Raw genomic sequence first — 20,773 nt, 5'->3', positions numbered from 1 at the left:
TGTGTCATTGATATTGCTTTGTGTATGGCACACTTTCACTGTTAATTTTATATTGAACAGTTTTTTTCTGATATAGATTTATTCACGTCATCTATTCCAATTTCCTTTTGTAGATAGATACACTAGATCACCTTCGAGTGTTGAATGGTTTATCACTGGTATTTAGCGCCACTTATATTATTTCACAAGGATCGCATTTGGGCTCTTGGAAATAATAGGACGTATTGCACTGTTTATTTAATAAGTGGCAGCTTTGGATTCACTCCATTAACTTCTCATACATTTAAGTTTTACACATTTGTTTTCATACACTTTGTGCTTTAATTTTCTCACATCTCTCATAGGGGGGTGAACACCCCTTTATTTGGCATTGAGCGCAGTGGTGAGAACTCAGGAAGGGCGCGTTGGTTTGAGTTTTCATTTTTTTGAGGCAAAAAAATGTGCATTTACTATTTATTTTTTAGGAGCCTGGAAAGCATTGCACCAGCCAGCTGCAGATCGCTGATGCCATACAGGTATCCTGCAGACTGTACCTCATACGGGCAGGCAGTTTCACACAGACAGGAAGAATCAATGAACTACCAGAGTGTTCAACAGCACCATGGCAGTTCATTGCAAACTACAAGCCAACAGCCGCAAAGGTAGTTGTAGTTCATTTATTCACAGAACACTGTGAATGAATGACACAGTCAGGCGGGCCGAGTCCTGCCCAGTGCACTTTCTTTAGATTGTGGCAGCAAGTAGGTGGAGAAGATCCCCCGCTCGGTGTCAAAACGGGGGATGGTAACATGGTACATGTTACACCCTGAATATTACTCTGAAACTTATCCTTAATGCTCACGCCCCACTGTTAACAGTTTGGCCATATTCACTGTTTGCCGTCATGTGGTGCGTGCACCGTATTACTACTCTACCTGGGGTGCACAGGAGGTGCCAGATTGTCCCCTTCCATCAAAATGTACCCACATTTCGCTGTGGCAGGGTACATGCACAGCAGGTCACCATCCCCCTAAATGTACCTCAATCTCAGCTTCTGGACTTGGGAAGTATGGTTAACTTGATGTGCTTGTGCTAGTTTACAAAGCTAAAATATTTTTTTGTATGAATCCGTCTACTCTACAGTCATAGGCCCATTGCATTAGGGTGTGCACCCCAAATCTCAAACAAATATGCATGTGTGTGCATGTGTATATATACGGAAGGTGTCAGTAGGGCAATAGACGGTGTCAGTAGGGCAGTGGACGGAGTCAGTAGTTTTTATTTTTATTATTTTATTTATTATTTTTTACAGTTTTATTATTTTTATTTTACTATTTTTTTTAGAAGCCCCGTTAGGGGGCCTTGGTGAAATGTCAGGGGTCTAAATGGGGAATCTGTGCCACATGGGGTGATTAGGCTGTGCCCAGACACACCTGACACACCCTGTGCGCATGCCTATGTCTACAGTGCTGTGATAGATTCACTTTAAAGGACCACTATCAATAGCACTATGTGATGGAATAATGCTGTATCACTTACCGAGAAGTATCACTATTCAACTGAAACTGGTATAGCTGATGATCACTTCTTGTCTCACATGAAAGCCTGTCATAGCAAGAAGCTGCCATGACAAGACAGTGTGATATGAGACAAATGAACAATCATCTAGATTTAGTAACAGTAATTGGCAGTATTAGTACGTGTCATTTTATCATACTTTTTCCTGCTTTTCTCAAAGCTTAATGGATTTTTTGTAATTACAGTTCTGCAGACTAAACTATTTTATTCCCACTTACCTGTGGCAGCCTGTCCATTAGGGGCACCTGGGCTCGCCCCCTCTCTCCATGCCACCCCCCTATATGCAATGGATAGATTCATGCATAGCATGAATCTATCCACGGCCGCCCCCTATTCATGTGTCTGGCCCCTTTCAGGGCACCGGGCGCATGAATTACAGTGGCCAGGGTTTTTTTTAAGCACCTTATTAGAGCCAGAGGCTCAAATAGGCTTCAAAATAGGGTGGGCTCGGGTCGCAGAGGATGCGCTCCGATCCCATCCAGGTGTGTTGCAACAGCAAATGAATATTTGCTGTTGCAACACTGATCCTCCTCCCGGCCAATCGGGAAGCAGATATGAAAACCGTTTCCTGATTAGCCAAAACATCAGGCGATCCTATTGGACACCTAGCACTGGGAGGAGCAGAGAGGAGAAGCCGCTCCAGGAGAGGACAGGGGCAACCGCGCTGGAAGATGGCCGCATCAGCTCCGACCGCTCCTCTCACCACCCGCATCCAGGGTAAGGACTGACCGGCAGACAGCGGGTGTGGGGGAGTTTACCGGGGGTGTTTGTGCCGAGCCGTGGGGAGGAGGTAGGGGCAGTTGTGCTATTGCCACCCCACCGGTAGCCCCCCAGCCGCCTCTGCCACCTACAATTTCATATTTCTTTCTCTTGTAACAACCTGGGCAGACACAGAGAACCAAAAAAGTGATGTGCCTGTTCATCAGTGCTTCAGCTATGGCTCTAGATCCTCAACTAGTTTTCTGTGGGTCTGGGGAACCTTTGAAGCTTAAGCCTGCTCTATACACCCCTAGGGCCTCAACCCAGTATTGCCCAATGCCACAAGGGCTCTGACCCCCACCATACAGTCGGAACCAAATTAAAATCAAAGAAGCTCTTAATTTAAAATGTATTTACCATTGTTCAAAATTGTGGTTTGGCCATATCTTGAGTATGCCATCCAGTTCTGGTCCCCAATCCTTTAGGAAGGATGCCTTTGAACTGGAGAGAGTCCAGAGAAGTACAACAAAGCTAATAAGGAGGCTGGAGGACCACAGTAAGGAAGAACAAAAGCCAACCAAACACTATCTCTAGACAACGCTTGCAATGACGTGCACAAACTTATTTGAAATATACCACCATGAATTGTCACAACAAACAAACTGTTATGATATAAATGTGATGAATGCAAAAATAAATTTACAAAAATTTGGTATAAAATAAAAATATTCAAATAGTCCTTAAAGTGAACAGGTGCAAATGTCCTTAAAAATGTGAAAGCTGGGACGCCGATTTCCAGAACACCCTGTATAGTGAATAATTCACCTCGTGCTTGATAATACACACTGCACTAACCAGATGTCAGTGACCCCCTTACCATACAGTAAGGGAAGTCATCATCGCTTTTAGGTCTTTGGGGGACCTGTCCAGATCCTCCTGGTGGCTCCTGGCACGGATCATTTATTCTCCTCAGTGTGTTCCTGATGTTTCTTCAATTATTCAATAGGCAAGGAGTATGGTGAAAATAACAATAAAAACGGAGTATAAAACCTCTTGGTATATTAAAAATAGGTTAAAAGTGCTACAAATTCCATAAAGCATCAAACAAATCGGTCCGCTATTACATCCAATAAGATGCTACCCGTGACCAGGCGTACGTTCCATCTACGGACTGCAAGTGACGCACAGGAACATCCGCTTAATGCATTTCATCATCAAACAGCAATGTCTTCAGAAGCACCCACAAATATATCCTGAAACACTTGATGTGTTTCAGGATCATATGATCAAGGATATGATCCTGAAACGCGTCGGGTGCCTCTGTTTGAACCATGCTTTGATGGCAACAAATATTCTAGAACACTGTTCACGTATATACTGTTTGTTTTTGCACTATGATATCAGCCTCTAACTATTTCAAACACCTTGTTTAAAAAAATTGGTATTGAGATTTTAAATATCATTGTTACCGCTGAGTTTTGGCTATCTATAGGCCCATAAAGTCCCTTAGTGGGGTTTTCATTCTCTTTTTTGTTTAATGATAGTTTATGTACCTGGTTAAAAAACTGGTTACAGGAGCATCAGCAGATGATGCAGATAAATAGCGTATCTTTTGAATGGTCTGGAGTTGCAAGTGGGGTACCCAAGGCTCTCTCCTGGGACCAATTCTGTTTAATTTGTTCATAAACGATAGAATAGAATAAATGAATGGTATAAATAGCTCAGTCTCAGTGTTTGCTGACGATATGAAGCTAAGCAGGATAATAACTTTGCAGTAGGATATAGAAACCTTACAAAAAGGCTTTGATAAAATAATAGGGTGGGCAACTATATGGCAAATGAGGTTTAATATCGAGAAATGTAAAGTAATGCATTTGGGGCTAAAAATCGGAATGTAAGTTACTCACTAGGGGAGAACTTCTGGAGACACCTAGGATGGAAAAGGATCGGGGGGTCCTTGTAGATCACAAGCCCAGCAATAGCGTGCAATGACAAGCTGCAGCAAGCAAAGCTAGCAGACTGTTAACGTGTATTTAAAAGGGTATTTACTCAAGAGATAAGACCATAATTCTACCTCTTTACAAAACTCTGGTTCAGCCACATCTCGAATATTATTAGTAAAAGAAAGTGTCATCTAAGTGCTGTGGTAAGAAAACATTTATTAAATAATGGTAAAAAAAAACCTCACATGGTTAAAAAGGCATCTTGCTTATCAAGAAATATGAACACCGTCACTATAAACCTGCCCTGCAGGATCCACCGTGGATGTAGTCACAGCCGCTTGCTGTATCCACAAGGCTACAGATGCTGTACAGGATCCCAGAACAAATGATGACCAGCTTGGAGCGCACTTGGAAGGCGGATGTGACGTGAGCTTCGGGAAAAGACTGATGTGAAGACAGGCTATGAGCTTGGAGCAGGGGTGCTCCCTCTATAGACCTCTCATGCATTTTTTATGCCTCTAAATGCTGCCCCTAAAATACTGATCCAAATACTGTATGATGTGCATGGCCACATAGGCTACCATAGAACTGTGTTTAGAGACATAAAAAATATGCTGCATGCCTGTAAAAGTGGAATTTTTCTGCCTGTAAGCATGAGGCCCAAAAGTGACATTTACAAAGAAAAAAAAATACTATTTGCACTAAATGACATCCCCTAGCCAGCTTCCTTCTGTTTGCAAACAAATAAGGAACTGGGTAGCTTGCAACTGCCATGGGCAACATATAGCAATCCTGACCCCTGTACTCTGACTTGCTTACTCCTGACACCTGCTCTCTGCATTATTTACTCCTGACCCCAGAACTCTGAATTAATTACTACTGACCTCTGCTCTCTGCATTACTTACTTCTGACCCCAGAACTCCGAATTACATACTACTGACATCTGCTCTGTGGATGGCTTACTACTGCCCACCAGTGGCGTCTACAGCTTTTATATTTAGAGGGGGCACATGGGGGGACAGGGACAAAAGTAGGGGGACCAACTGTAAAACACAGTTTGATATGTATATTTCAAGAATAGAATGCACTCCAGAGGTCTTGTTACAAATTCACCTTTGTTTTATTCTCCACTACACTGACCTACCTGATTCCTACACTGACCTACCTGTCCACCCTGATCCCTACACTGACCTACCTGATTCTTATACTGACCACTACACTGACCTACCTGTCCACTACACCGACCCTTAACTTACCTACCTGATTCCTACACTGACCATTACACTAACCTACCTGACCACTGCACTAACCTACCTGATTCCTACACTGATTTACCTCTCCACTACACTGACCTACATGATTCCTACACCGACCCTTACACTGACCTACCTAACCACTACATTAGCATACCTGATTCCTACACAGACCTACCTGACCACTACACTGACCTATCTGACCACTACACTAACCTACCTGATTCCTATACTGACCAATACACTGACCCACCTGACTCCTACACTGACCTACCTGATTCCTACCCCTTCCATTGGGGGAGAGGGGCATGTCGCATCCTTAGCTCTGAGGGGCTCATGCTGGGACCTGTAGTCACATCCCCCAAAAATGGACTGCATGTTCCAACCTTAACTCCTCAGATCTAAGGATGTGACTCCCTTTCACTTTTGGGGGGGTCACATCCCCCAAAATTGAAGGACAACAAGTCCCAGCATGAACCCCTGAGATCTAAAGATGTAACACCTTAGATCTCACAGGTTCATGCTGGGACCTGTAGCACTGTTTGGGGGCTTTTGGTGAAATATCTGGGTTCTAAACAGACCCCTAATATCTCACTTTTGAGACAGAGAAGGGTACTGAGGACAGAAATTCCCCAGTCCCTTTCTCTGCAGCCTCAGCTGCACTGCACATTGAATGAATGGGAAGTGCTCTGTGCTGAGCTGCTTACCATTCATTCACAAACTGAAGCAGAGCAATCCCCCCTTTCTCCCACAGCAGTCAGAAGGAGAGGACAGAGGTAAGCTATCAGTGCTGCAGGGAGCCATCGCAGGGTGAATCAAGACAGATGGCAACCCTGTCTCCCTCCACACCCGATCCGGCCGACTTCTCCTACCTGGGGCCAGGGAACTGGGTTTGGTGCTTCTTCTGCAGCATTCTCCTGAGCCAAGAGCCAGGGACTGGTGGTATCCCTTTCTCTTGAGAACTGAGCTGGGCAACGCGGTGTGGGACATAAAGGTCACTAGTACTTTAGGGTGCAGGCAGAGTGATCTACAGCACTGTGGCTCCTGATAGTTAAATTAAAGCCCTACCCTGCCTCAGCGGATTGATATAGAAGAGGTTGGGACTTTAGTTTAATTGTCGGGAGCTGCAGTGCGGTAGATCACTCCGCCTGCATCCGAAAGTGGTCAAATAATCCCTATTTCTGCCCATTATCGGCCCTGAGTTGCGGAAGCCCATGCTCCCTGTGTCAGTTTCATTTGATTGGGGGGGCACAGGATAATGTTGGGGGGGTCATGGCCCCCTCTGCCCCCCCTCAGTGACGCCACTGCAGCCACTCAGTCCAGAATACAGCCAATCAGTCAGGCCAGACCTCAGCCAGCCGGACCAGGACTCAGTCCAACTTACTTAATCATCACCACTGTTCTACACTTAACCCTGAGCCCAGCACTCTGCATTACTTACTCCTGAACCCTGGTTTCTACATTACATACTCCTGACCCCTGCAGTCTGCACTACTTACTCCTGACCCCTACTTTCTACATTATTTAGCATTGATACTTGCGCTCTGCATTACTTACATCTGACCCACTTCTCTGCATTCATTTCTTTAAAGCCCTGCACTCTGAATTAATTTCTCCTAACCTCTGGTCTCTGCATTACTTACTTATGGCCTCATGCACTCTGCATTACTTACTCCTGACCCCTGTACTGTCCTGACCAAAACATATGCTGCTCTGACAAGCTGAATCCAATCAGCCAGGCCAGAACTTAGTCCAGCCACCACCAAGTACTTCTTCTATTTTACTGGTCCAGTAGGCAGGGCTATGATTAGCTGTAATTTAGCCCTGCCTATTGGACCAGGAAGGAAGGGGTAAGAGGGAGAAGAGCTGGAGCTGTAGTACCCTGAGTACTGGGATGAGTCCAGGAAGCAGGAGACCTGTGGTAAGCAGTGCAGAGGGGGGTTGTGTCTATACCAGCCTCTGAACTCCGCATTACTTTCTTTTAACCCCTGAACTCAGCAGTAACTCAGAAGTCAGTAGTGATGCATGGGTCAGTAGTAAGTGACACAGAGTTCAGAGATCAGTGGTAAATGACACAGAGTTTAGAGGGCAGTAGTAAGTAATGCAAAGTTCAGGAGTAAGGGACGCAGAGTTCAGGGGTCAGGAGTATGTGACTCAGAATTCAGGAGTAAGTGATGCAGAGTTCAGGGGTCAGCAGTAAGTGACAGAGTTCAGGGGCTAGTAGTAAGTGACGCAGAGTTTAGGGATCAGTAGTGACACAGAGTTCAGAGGTTAGTGGTAAGTGATGCAGAGTTCTGGGGTAAGTAGTGACACAGAGGTCAGTGGTAACTGATGCAGAGTTCAGGGGTTAGTAGTAAGTGATGCACAGTTTAGAGGTCAGTAATAAAAATTCAGGAGCCAGCAGTAAGTGACTCAGAGTTTTGATGTCAGTGGCAAATAAAATAGCATTCAGAGGTCAGTAGTAACACAGAGTTAAGGGATCAGGAGTAGGTAGCACATATTCAGGGGTCAGTAATAAGTGATGCAGATTTTAGACGTCAATAGTGAGTTAGCCGTGCCCCTGGACAAAGTCAGGTGTGACGAAACGCGTAGGGAGGAGCGACGTGCTCACGTTCACGCAGGTCCCGGAGTGACGAGCTGCAATCACGAGCCGGCCGGCTTGGAGTTCATACTGCATTTTTTGTTCATCTAAATTGTAAGTGCAATACTTTTTTACCTAATAAAATCACTAAAATATATAATACTATGGAAGCATTTATTTCTTTATGGGGACCAACTGGCAATACGTACCTTTGAAGGATAATACCCGGGAAGACGCTGTAATTATCGCTTTACTTCTTAAAGGCCCGGGCTGGGTATTAAGCCAAAGCGCGTGTGATCTCCTGTAATAGGAGAGCATTTGGAGTCAGTGAGCGGCAGTGTATGTAGAGGTGGAGGTTACATCTTTTCTAACCACGACTCTTGGGTGTATCGTGTGTCAATCTCACATCTGAAAATGATCTTTAATACAGTGGGCTACTCATAATATGACACAGTGTGATAACTAATCAATTTTTTTATCTGCACAGAGTCACTTTATATAAAAGTTTAGCACTATCAATGTTTATTGCACGGATTCACTTTACATGAAGGTTTAGCGCAACTTAATATTGAAAGACAATAGTAAGTTATGTAGAGTTCAGAGGTCAGTAGTAATTTAGAGGTCAGTAGAAAGGGATGTAGACGTCAGGGGTCAGTAGTAAGCGATGCAGAGTTCGGAGGTCAGTAGGGAGTGGTGTAGACTTCAGGGGTTAGTTGTGACTCAGAGGTAAGAAGTCATTAGTAAGGGATGCAGAGTTCAGGGGTCACTAGTAAGTGACACAAAGGGCAAGGGTCAGTAGAAAGTGACATAGAGTTCAGAGTTTAGTAACGACTCAGGGGTCAGTGGTAAGAGATGAAGCGTTCTGGGGTCAGTAGTGACGCAGAGCTCAAAGGTCAGTGGTAACTGATGCAGATATCAGGGGTCAGTAGTAAGTGATGCAGAGGTCAGTAGTAGGTGATTCAGAGTTCAGGTGTCAGTAGAAAGTGATGAAGAGTTCAGGGGTCAGTAGTAGATGACACAGAGGTCAGAGGTCAGTAGAAAATGACATAGAGTTGAGAGTTCAGTAATGATTCAGGGCTCAGCAGTAAGAGATGCAGAGTTCTGGTGTCAGTAGAACGTGATTCAGAGTTCAGAGGTCAGTTATGGATCAGGGGTCAGTAGTAAGTGACACAGAGTTCAGTGATCAGTAAGTGATGCATGGTTCAGAGGTCAGTAGTAAGTGACTCAGGGTTCAGTAATAAGTGATGCAGAGTTCAGAGGTCAGTAGAAAGTGACTCAAAGTTCAGGGTCAGTAATAAATGGCGCAGAATTTAGAGGTCAGTAAGGAATTCAATGTCAGTAGTAAATGACGCAGAAGTCAGGAGTCAGTAGTAAATGACGCAGAGTTCAGAGGTCAGTAGTAAGTAATCCAGAGGTCAGTGGTAAGTCATATACTACTAACCTCTAAACAGGTTCCTCAGTGTCTTATGTAGGGCCCTGGCCCCTTCAATGTACCTCAACAGATACTGCACTGAACATGCCCTATTCAAGACTGTCTCACTGCAGCTAAAGTAGGACCATTGCCCATAGCAACTAGATACCATGAAGCATCCTCCTAGAGGAAGAATATTGAACGTTAAGTGTTTTCTATGGACAGCATTTCTACTTTTGGCTCAGTTTATTAAATAAATACATTCCTTATTTTGTCAGCTCTATCAGATGATGCTAAAAGTAAATACATATTCCCATGAAATGTTTGGTCTTCTTTATCCTTGAATATGATTTTGAACTGTTTTTGTTACCTTTACATCTGTCATTGCCGTTTAAACTGCACAGCATATGCAGAGATATTACAGTGAGACCTGGAGTGGAGCCAAGATCTTCAGACATACCTTTCTTTGTCAAACAGAATTATATGTTTGTCTAAAAGCTGGACGGTGAATGGATGTCACACCTGGATGTCACACAAGGCATCTACAGTTTACATGCTAATACACCACAGTAAATGTGCAATATGTACATATACAGATGACATACAGTATATCTAACAGACATACTCATCTATTCTCTATGGCTAGGATTAATGTAGCTAAAGAGCAAATCTATATAGTAAAACCTTTGATTGAGAGTAACTTGGTCTGAGAGTGTTTTGCAAGACAAGCAATTTTTATAAATTTTGGCTTGATATACAAGGGATATCTTGATATACAAGTAGCGTCATGTCACAACTGCGTATAAAACAGAACAGAAGCGCCTCTAAGTGTAGCAATATGGTTACATTTAATGAAGGTACAATATTTAGCAATTCACATGGTTGATGATTAAAAGAGGCACATCTAAGTATGCAGGCATCCGGGGTAAAGCTGTCCACATAGATCATCCTCCGCACCGCCATCAACATCATCCCTTTTACACTGCGCTCCACGAGCGCTTCAAGCCTCGCTTTCAAATTGCTCTACTACAGGGTAGTCTTCCCGGTCACAATTGCAGACTGACAGCGGTGAGAGCCGGTGGTGCGGAGGGCGGTCTACGTCGGGATCAGCAACCTGTAGATCGGGATCTACCAGTAGATCGCAGACAGGTCACTGGTAGATCGCAGTCTGGGCTTGCTGACCCGCCATTCCAGAGCATCAGACAGAGTGCAATGCAGAGGGACTGCTTGTAAAGTTGGAGTTGTAGTAGGGAGCAAATGCTGCATATTCCGATAACTCCTCTGTAGTGCTGGCTCCTGTCCCATGCGGAGGGATACCAACTGCACTCCACCTCTTATCCTGGCTAGTGGTCTCCAGAGTGATGCCAGCAGCAGGAAAGAAGGATTTTTCAGGTTAGTGTGAAGCAATACACTGGGTATAATCGTATAGTGCTTCCTTTACACTGATGTGCTGCGGCTTACCCACATCATGGGTGCAGTGCAGTGTACCTGCAGCTTCCCTGCGGGTTTGTTTTGCTTAGCCATAGACTTCTATTATATCAGATCCCCATTCTGACAGATAACATGACAGAGATCTGCAGTTCCCAGTCATCGGGAACAGTGATCTCTGTCATGTCCCAGGCAGCCCATCCCCCCTACAGTTATGCCACGTACACACGGTCGGATTTTCCGACGGGAAATGTTCGATGGGAGCTCATTGTTGGCCGTGTCTGACTGTGTGTAGGCTCCATTGGACATTTTCCATCGGAATTTCCGACAAACAAAATTTCAGATCTGGATCTCAAATTTTCCGACAACAAAATCCGTTGTCGTAAATTCCGATCATGTGTACACAATTCCGACGTACAAAGTTCCACGCATGCTCGGAATCAAGCACAAGAGCCACGCTGGCTATTGAACTTCCTTTTTCTCAGCTCGACATACGTGTTGTACGTCACCACATTCTTGGCGATTGGAATTTCCAACAAGATTTGTGTGACCGTGTGTATGCAAGACAAGTTTGAGCCAACATCCGTCGGCAAAAAAAACATGGATTTTGTTGTCGGAATGTGCGATCGTGTGTACGCGGCACTAGAACACACCTAGGGAACACAGTTAACCCCTTGATCGCTCCCTAGTGTTAACCACTTCCCTACCAGTGTCATTTTTACATTGATCAATGCATTTTTATAGCACTGATCAATGTAATAATGTCACTGGTCCCCAAAAAGTGTAATTCGGGGTCAGATTTGTCTGCCGCAATGTCGCAGCCCCGCTAAAAATCCCAGATCGCCGCTATTACTAGTAAAAACAATAAAAGAAATAAAAGTCCCTAAATCTATCCCATAGTTTGTAGATGTGATAAACTTTTGTGCAAACCAATCAATATACGCCTAGTGCAATTTTTTTTTAACAAAAATATATAGAAGAATATAAATCGGCCTAAACTGATGAAGAAATTAGTTTTTTTTACATTTTTTGGGAGGGATCTTTATTATAGCAAAAAGTAAAAAATATTGTTTTTTTTTCATAATTGTCACTTTTTTTTGTTTATAGTGCAAAAAATAAAAACCGCAGAGGTGATCAAATACCACCAAAAGAAAGCTCTATTTGTGGGAAAAAAAGTACTGCAATTTTGTTTGGTTACAGCGTCGCACGACTGCGCAATTGTCAGTTAAAGCGACGCAGTGCTAAATCACAAAAAATGGCCTGGTCATTAAAGGGGCAAATCCTTCCGGTCCTTAAGTAGTTAAATCAGGTGTGAGGAGGCCACACTGTGCCCGGTGATCTTTGACTTCTCCCACGTTGTTCAGGTAGATCTCCACCTCATTAACGTTGCCTACTTCTGGTCTACATTTACAGCTTTACCCCAGGTGCTTGCATACTTAGATATGCCTGTTTTAATCATCAACCATATGACTTGCTAAATATTGTACCTTCATTAAATATTATTAAATATTAACCATATTGCTACACTTAGAGACGCCTCTCTTCTCTTTTATACTCCGTAGTTCCTGCTGGATTTTGCTTCTTTAGCCTCGTATAGATGATCAGATTTTCACCCGGGAATTGTGTGATGACAGACTGTTTGCCTAAAATGCGACCGTTAGTACGCTCCATCAGACAACTTTCCGACAACAAATGTTGGATGGCAGGCTAGTAAATTTTTGGCAGACAATGGTCTGTTGTCAGATTTTCATATTGTGTGTACACAAGTCCGTCACACAAAAGTCCAAAGTACAAGCACGTATGCTCGGAATCAATGCTCACCAAACATGACATTAGCACAAGGTGTCCAAAGGGTGGCGCTCAACAGCTGAAATTCCACGTAGTACGTCACTACGTTCGTGTTTGTTGGCCGACAATTGTGTACGGTTTGTATGCAAGACAAGTTCATGGCACACGCCCTTCAGACAAAAGTCTGGTGCTTTGTCTGCAGAAAATCCGATCGTGTGTACGAGGCTTAATTCCCTTTGTGGAGGCTGCCATTTGTGGATGGACATTTTTTTGCTACACAACACTGCTATAATCTTTTTATATGGACTATATACTAAAGGATTTATGAATAAATCAGCTAAGTTCCCATTATTTCTTATGGGGAAATTTGCTTTGATATATGAGTGCTTTGGATTACAAACATGTTTCCTGGAATGAATTTTGCTAGCAATCCAAGTTTTTTCTGTGTAATCTAAGGTGAATTGGGCTTCAAAAAGCACCACTTTTAGGGTCCATGCACACTAGAGGCAGAAAAAAAACGCTAGAACCTCTGGCAGAAAAAGCAACATTCAAAATGCTCACAGTGGCTCATATTGCACAAGAGTTTATAAACGTTTTAATCGGCATTTGCCTTTACAAGCATTTTGTCAAGAAAATTCCCCTCTGCTCATTTTTTACTATAATGTACAGGTACAGTTGAAAATGCCAAACACTCCCAAATGTCACTTTTAGGCCTCCTTATGCATGTTTCTAAGCATTATTTTCTTCCTAAATGCTCCTCTCAAAAACACAATTCTGAGATATTTTTTTTCTGCTTCTAAAGGTTCCTCTGACAATATGCCTGTAAACTCTCTAATGTGCATAGACACAAAGGCTAACATAGAGCTGCTTCTACAGGCTGAAGAAAAAAAATGCAAAATGCCTGTATAAGCAGCAATTTTTATGCCCAGCGTGACCCCTTTCACACTGAGGCGCTTTACAGGCGCTATAGCGCTAAAAATAGTGCCTGTAAAACGCCTCTCCTCTCACTCCAGTGTTAAAGCCCAAGTGCTAAAAAAGTCCTGCAAACAGCATCTTTAAGGAGGTGTAGGAGCGGTGTATACACCACTCCTACAGTACCCCTGCCCATTGAAATCAATGGGCAGCGCTGGCAAGGCGCCGCTTTTAACCCTTTTTCGGTGGTTAAGAGCGTTCAACTAGCGGCCAAAAATGCACCGCAAAAAACAACGGTAAAGTGTCGCTAAAAATAGCATCACTTTACCGCTGACGCCCACCCGCCCCAGTGTGAAAGTACCCTTAACCACTTGCCCACTGGGCACTTAAACCCCCTTCCTAACTAGACCAATTTTCAGCTTTCAGTGCTATCACATTTTGAATGACAATTACTCAGTCCTGCAACGCTGTACCTATATGAAATTTTTGTCCTTTTTTTCCCCACAAATAGAGCTTTCTTTTGGTGGTATTTAATCACCGCTGGGTTCTTTATTTTTTGCGTTATAAATCAAAAGAGACTGAAAATTTGGTGAAATTTTATTACAGAGTATTGGCAGAATATTGGCAGAGTATTGGCGAGTATTGGCAGAGTGTTGGCAGAGTGTTGGCGAGTATTGGCAGAGTATTTACACATCCAGTCCACAGCACTGCTGCAATCTCTCCTCCTCTCCCCTCGCACTGTGCTGATCGGTACAGAGAGGGGAGAGAGGAACCGGCTTCATGACGCGACGCCAGTTTGTTTACAAGTGATTGCTCCGTCATTTGACGGAACGATCACGTGGTAAACGGGCACGATCAGCGGCTATTTACCGTGATCCGTGATGCGTCACGGATGTTCCCGGGTGCGTGCCCCAGGGGTCGCGCGGGAGCCACATTCTGGAAGGACGTCCATGGATGTCCACCCAGAAAAACCAGACTGCACTGTAGCTGTCTTTCGGCTATGGCCCGGTCAGCAAGTGGTTAAAGTGTTACTAAACCTAAGACCCTGCATTCACTATATCTGGTCTCCCAAAGTATACAGAACATGGAAATGCAATTATTTTAGTAAATATAAACTGCTAAATAACTTTTCTCTTCAGCAGTACATATATAGCAGTCTTGTGACTTCTATCAGTGTCTGGTTAAATCTTGTAGGAGGAGTTTTCATTCTACCCTGATTGTCCTATGAGGCTGAAGGACCCCTGACCCTCTGTCTGGACAGTGCTGATTGGCCCTGTGCTGATCACATGCACCCTCCCAAGAAAAAAAAAACTCTCTAGCAGTACATACCAAACTGAGCATGTGCAGAGTGCCCCTAAGACTCTGTTCTATCAGGAGATGGATTGGGGACAGTGGAAGGAGGGAAGGATCAGAGAAGACAGGATCAAACAGCTTTTTTATACAATGCAGAGGATTACCCATAAGGTTCAACAGTAAGTATAACAAGCATTCCTTTCTGCATATATAGACTGATTTTACTGTTGTGGGTTTAATAACACTTTAAGGGCATTTTTTCTAAAGGCCCCTCCACATTAGCCCATGTGTCCTTGCACACACGTGTTTACAGGTGTTTAGAGGCAGAAAAAAATGCTGAATATGCATAAACCCATGTAAACACATCTAAATGCAGAAAGATTTAGAATAGGAATGTATGGTGAACATGCGTTATCTCATTTAAATGGATCTAAACGCGCCTAATTCAGCGCTTAAGTATTCATTTGTTTCAATGGCCAGAATAAATTAATATTCTGGCCAATGAAATTAATTATTATTATTATTCAGGATTTATATAGCGCCAACAGTTTGCACAGTGCTTTACAACATGGGGGCACACAGTACAGTTACAATACAATTAATAAATGACCAAATGTCTGACACACCTAAACGCATTTGCTAAACGCGGCTTTAGGGTTGTTTTTCACACTACTTTTTTCCTGCCAGGAGAAAAAACATTCAGAGGAGCTGGGCAACTGCCCAGTGTACACAAGGCCTAAGAAAACTGTCTGAAAGCATTTAAAGAATAAAATGAATGATGTCTTTTTAGCCAGTTTGACCTTGTGAGGCAACAATCATTATGTTTATTTAGCACAGACTCCAACCGAGCCTTGCAAATTTGTGGGGTTGTGTTCATGTTATAGTCAACATTATAGTTGTACCCCAGCTTAGAGATGAGCTATATACTGTGTGCAGTAGTTGAATGTACAGAGTACCTCTGTGAAGTATACTGCCCTGTGTCCCTGCAAACTGTACTCGTGTATGTTGCATTTAGGAGGGACACTGCTGAGCCACTCCCTCTCCACCAGTCCAGGGTACCGCTGCCTCCACTCTAACCAGTGACAGAATGGGGTCCCACCAAGCATGTAGGATGGGCCTTTCTTCACTCCTCTCTCTTCTGTACTATGCGGCCAGATATATGGGAGCTCTGTACTGCGGGTTTGGTCCCGGTTACTTTGGGGAACAGACCACTAGGGAGGGAGCCAGGTCACCGACCCCCTCATTGCTGGAGGACCTGTCACCCACGCCAGGTACTGCGCTTATTGACCGGCTGTTTATACACATCTCACCAGTTCTTGTTTACCTGTGGCAACTACTCTCCAGTTCCAACTCTCCTGCTGAGTCAATCTTTCGTAGCAGCCTTACTACATACCCCCTTGTGTGGTTTACAGGCCCTGTTCTTCTGATATGCTATATGTTACCCTGCACCCCTTGAATAACTCCAGATCAGGTTTAAAATTTTTTAAAGGCTTTTACTGAAACTCTTCTCGTAGTAATTGCTAAACAATTGAAATGCCATTCCATCCCTAACCAACTAGCTGTGATTTCCCAGGTGTACCTTAGAAGGTATAGGTCCATGATTGGTGTCCTCCAACAACTTGGCAGATGCTTCAGTGTTCCGATCTCCATGGGACTACATGGCTCAGCAGCCCCTTCTCAGTGTCCCATGTGTCTCAGTATCCCATATCTTTAAATATGCACAGGGAATAAAAGCAGGGCCCAAAAATCCAAGGAAGAAGCCCAAACCCAGTTAACCCTTTCCCAACCTAGGCAGACTATCTTGCTAAGCAAAAATCCGCATTGTAGAAAACCTGTCTGCAGCCGCAGCTATTTACACTGCTGGAAGATTCTTGCAACCGGAATTAAAGTTAATTGCAAGTGGAAATGGGGCCTAAAACTGCTCTGCTATGGCCAAAAGGAACACCTTTTTAAAGTCCGGTGCATTAGGAGACTTAAAACGGAACTACAAAAAAATAGAATAGAAAAAATTTCTTTATGTACTTATGAAAACAAAACAAATTAGCAACACAATTAGTCACAAATCAGGCTGCCCCTTGATCAGCAAAGTCTCTGTGACAGATTTACAGAGCTGTGCGTCTTTATTCCTGGGCAGCCAAGTGCAACAGTTTGCAAAATTCTGACACAGATTTAATACTGAAAATGAGACACATATTCCCAAGATGCACAATTAAGACTTGATCAGGTTTGAATATGTCACTTTTTAGATTCAGATTTACTTTACTTTACACTTTACTGTCACTACTTTAGAGCAGCCGAGGCAGGAATTTAAAGGACTTTATGACTCGTGCTGTAACCTTGTAATAAATGTGACACATGACCGGTTTAACATTGTTTTGGTGTGCAACATAATTGATAAATCTAATGTTTATAATTTTAAATTGATATTATGTTTTCATAATTCCCTGTACAGCTCAACTAAATCTGTGCAAGAAGACACCATTAGAAGATCCAACGTTGCTTACTATTTTCTTATGTCTATGGCCAGATGAAACACACAAGGAAACATTTATCAATTCTGTTGCACAGCAATGCAAAGCTAAATGGGAGCACTGAGACAGATCATGCAACAGATTTACTTTAAGGTTATAGCGTTATTGAAAATGTGTTAATAAAGAGCACTTAAAGTGGTTCTACAGGCAGAAGGTTTCTTGTTACCTTAAAGCGAAGTTCCATCCTGTAAAAAATACTGCAAATATTGCAGCTACTGACTATTAATATAAGGACAATTACCTGTCCAGGGATCCCGCTAGTTATCCCAAGCTGATTTATCCATCGGCTTCAGCTGCAGGCGCCGGAATTGCAAGTTTCCTACTGCCTATGCGCAAATCACGCTGTGATTTCTGAATGATCCAGTCATCACACAGGTCCCAGAAGGCAGCGGGGGGGAGGAGGAGGGGCCAGACATGTAGCATGCGGAGATCTTACCAGGAAGTGGGAGCGGGTACCTGTCAAAACCAGGTAACCGCTCCCCCCCCAAAAAGTGCCACATGTGGCAGTGGAGGGTGGGAACAAGCATAACTTCCCCTTTTGGCTGGAGCTCCGCTTTAATGCATTCTATACATTATGGTAAAAAAACCCTCTGCAACCAACTTATCGGATTCTGTACAACTACAGTGCCCATACCTGGATTGAAATTCGACCATTCACTGCTGAGCTGACCAAATTCCGATCCACGTATGGCTGGCTTAAAGTATCACTAAAAGCAAAACTTTTTTTTTAAGTTTTGGATAGTGTGGAGAAGGAATCTCCCTGTTAGGGAAATTTTCTCTCTCTCATTGTCCTGTTTACCATTATCACTGAAAGTGAAAGTACAAGAAGACAACCCAAATTTTGTGTTATCTCCAGAACAGGAATAAATGGGAAATCTTCCAATGGGTACACTAGTTCTGGTGACCCTGGTGATAACCAGAGATTTCCCTTGTTTTGGAGGGATTTCCTCTCACTTCCTGTTTTGTCCATGAATTGAAAAGAAATCTCCATAATGGGACACAGATGACAAAAAAAAATTACAGGGGTATAACCCTCCCTTACTCTATCCAATATAGAAAAAAAAAATCTTGGCTTTAGTTCTGCTTTGCTGATGGTCTACATGCTGATAACAGAGGAACAAAGCACCAGACAAAAACGACACTAAGAGCTTTGGAGAGAGATAAGTGAACACTACAGATATATTGTATGTGGTTTGCTCAAATTCCATGACTGAGGTTTACAACCACTTTAAGTTTTTGACAGCAAATTATAGAAATAACCTGACAATGATAAAAAGGTGATGGGGAGTCTCACTGGTGTAGATTTAGTAAGGCATTTGCGATACATTTCTAGCGGTGTAGTTGTAGTCAGAAGCTTTGAGCCAAATTTATGAAACCTGTGAAACATTTTCATTTAAGTACCAATATGTGCCACACAATCTCTTTTACTATTGTGACAAATTCATAAAGCAATACCACCAAGTCAGTAATAAGATAAGTGGGAATAAAAAAGATCCCTTCCATGTTTGAATAAATTGTATCGCAATTCAATAGCTTACCAACAGGTACATAGATTTATCAAAAGTGGTGGCATTTGTCCCACTACTACAATTTCTAATGAATATCTGTGGCACTCTTTATAAATCTCACAGATTGTGTCTACAAAATGCAATGTGGTCAAATATCAGATTATGCCTAGGATTACAGATATTTATCTCTTATGCCTCTCTTGTAGTTTTATATCAGCATGAAGGATCTTGTTCACTGCTAACATCTTTAGTTTAAATTTCAATTAAGCTGAACATTCAGAAACAGGTATGCGTGGGTACTGTAAGTCAAGGGCGTACCTGCAGGGGTCAAAGGGGTAAATTTTGACCCTGCCCCATGATGCAGGGGGCCCATGCAGCCCCCTCTAGTGCCTGGTTAGGAGGAGCGGTAGAATGCCTGTGGAAGGGAGGGGAGGAGAAGCAGATAATTAAGCAGCTGCAGGTTGAAAATGGAGGGGATTGGTTCCTCTACATGCAACTGCCCCCGCTGCTCCTTCTATCTATCTTTTTTCTGCTGCCCCCTGATTGCCTTACACCCCCCCCTGCTTTTTCTTGCCTGCCCTTGTCCCCCGCAGCTCTGCCGGGTTTCCACCTCCCCTCTCCCCCCAGCTGCTGTGGGGGATCTGTCAGGGAAGGGGCAGCTAAATGTCTAATTTACCAGCCCCTTCCTTTTCTGAATGGAGAGTCAGTGATACCGTACTGTCAGTACCGATCGCTGACTCTGTCAGTTGATAACTGAGACATAGTGAACTGTGTTTACTAATGGTTTTAGTTTGTGAATGGAGGGAAAGCTCACTACAAAGCTATTCCTGTCCATTCATTCTGCTCTACTGAAGCTGCTGAGATGGATATTGAGGTCTGTGTTCTCAATCTCCTTTCTCTGTCTTAAAGCAGAAGTAAACCCATTGATTTAACGTTTTCAGAAAAGTTACGTTCGTGGCATGCTGGGATTGCTTACGGTCACATTTGCTTATGCAGTCAACCAAACTGTCAAACCACCCAATGGCTGGTGTCACAACATGTTGACATGTGCAGCATCATGGCAGTTGAAGATTAAACAGAGGCCAAGATGGCAGCTTTGCTGGCTGAAAACGATAGGAGGGTTTACTACCACTTTAAAGGTGGAACATCAGAGGTCTATTTAGACCCCTGATATCTCACCAAAGCCCCCCGAAGGGGCTCTGCTGAGATGGATATTGAGGGCCGTGTTTTCAATCTCCTTTCTCTGTCTTAAAGCAGAAGTAAACCCATTGATTTAAAGTTTTCAGAAAACAGTTACGTTCCTGGCATGCTGGGATTGCTTACGGTCACATTTGCTTGTGTGGTCAACCAAACTGTCAAACCACCCAATGGCTGGTGTCATAACATGTTAACATGTGCAGCATCATGGCAGTTGAAGATTAAACAGAGGCCAAAATGGCAGCTTTGCTGGACGAAAAGGATAGGAGGGTTTACTACCACTTTAAAGGTGGAACATCAGAGGTCTATTTAGACCCATGATATCTCACCAAAGCCCCCCGAAGGGGCTCCTAAATAAATTGTAAAAAATAATAATTTAAAAAAAATGTAAAAAAAAAAAAGTGAAAAAAAATAATAAAATAAAATAACAAAAAACAAAAAAAAACCTACTGACACCAGTGGAGGAACTACCAGGGTCACAAAGGTTACATTTGCGACTGAGCCCTGGCATTCCACCACGGGGCTCGGAGGGAAGGGAGCCCTTTATGGTTTCTTGCACTGGGGCCCTAGGGTCTAGTTATGCCACTGCTGCAGGTTCAATCAGCCATTAGGATGGTACAAACTTCAGAGCTCATGTAGAAGAAATCCCCCAGGGATCTTTGCTTCACTTC

At 43.3% G+C, this 20,773-nt stretch overlaps 1 protein-coding gene across 2 annotated transcripts in view; it reads right to left on the bottom strand.

The window, feature by feature from the left end:
* The window catches only part of POU2F3 (POU class 2 homeobox 3), a 208,487-nt gene that overhangs the window by 177,838 nt on the left and 9,876 nt on the right, over nucleotides 1–20,773 (bottom strand). Inside the window, exon 2 of one of the 2 annotated variants that reach the window (XM_073602564.1) lies at nucleotides 8,244–8,335. The exons of the other annotated variant lie outside the window; for it this stretch is intronic. The gene's annotated coding sequence lies outside the window, so the exon portion shown is untranslated. The remainder of the gene's footprint in view (nucleotides 1–8,243; nucleotides 8,336–20,773) is intronic. 2 annotated transcript variants of the gene reach the window in all.

This window comes from Aquarana catesbeiana, linkage group LG10, assembly GCF_042186555.1.
Source record: "Aquarana catesbeiana isolate 2022-GZ linkage group LG10, ASM4218655v1, whole genome shotgun sequence".
NCBI lineage: Eukaryota > Metazoa > Chordata > Amphibia > Anura > Ranidae > Aquarana > Aquarana catesbeiana.
The sequence above is the reverse complement of the archived record's forward strand: the minus strand, read 5'-3'. Positions and strand labels throughout refer to the sequence as shown.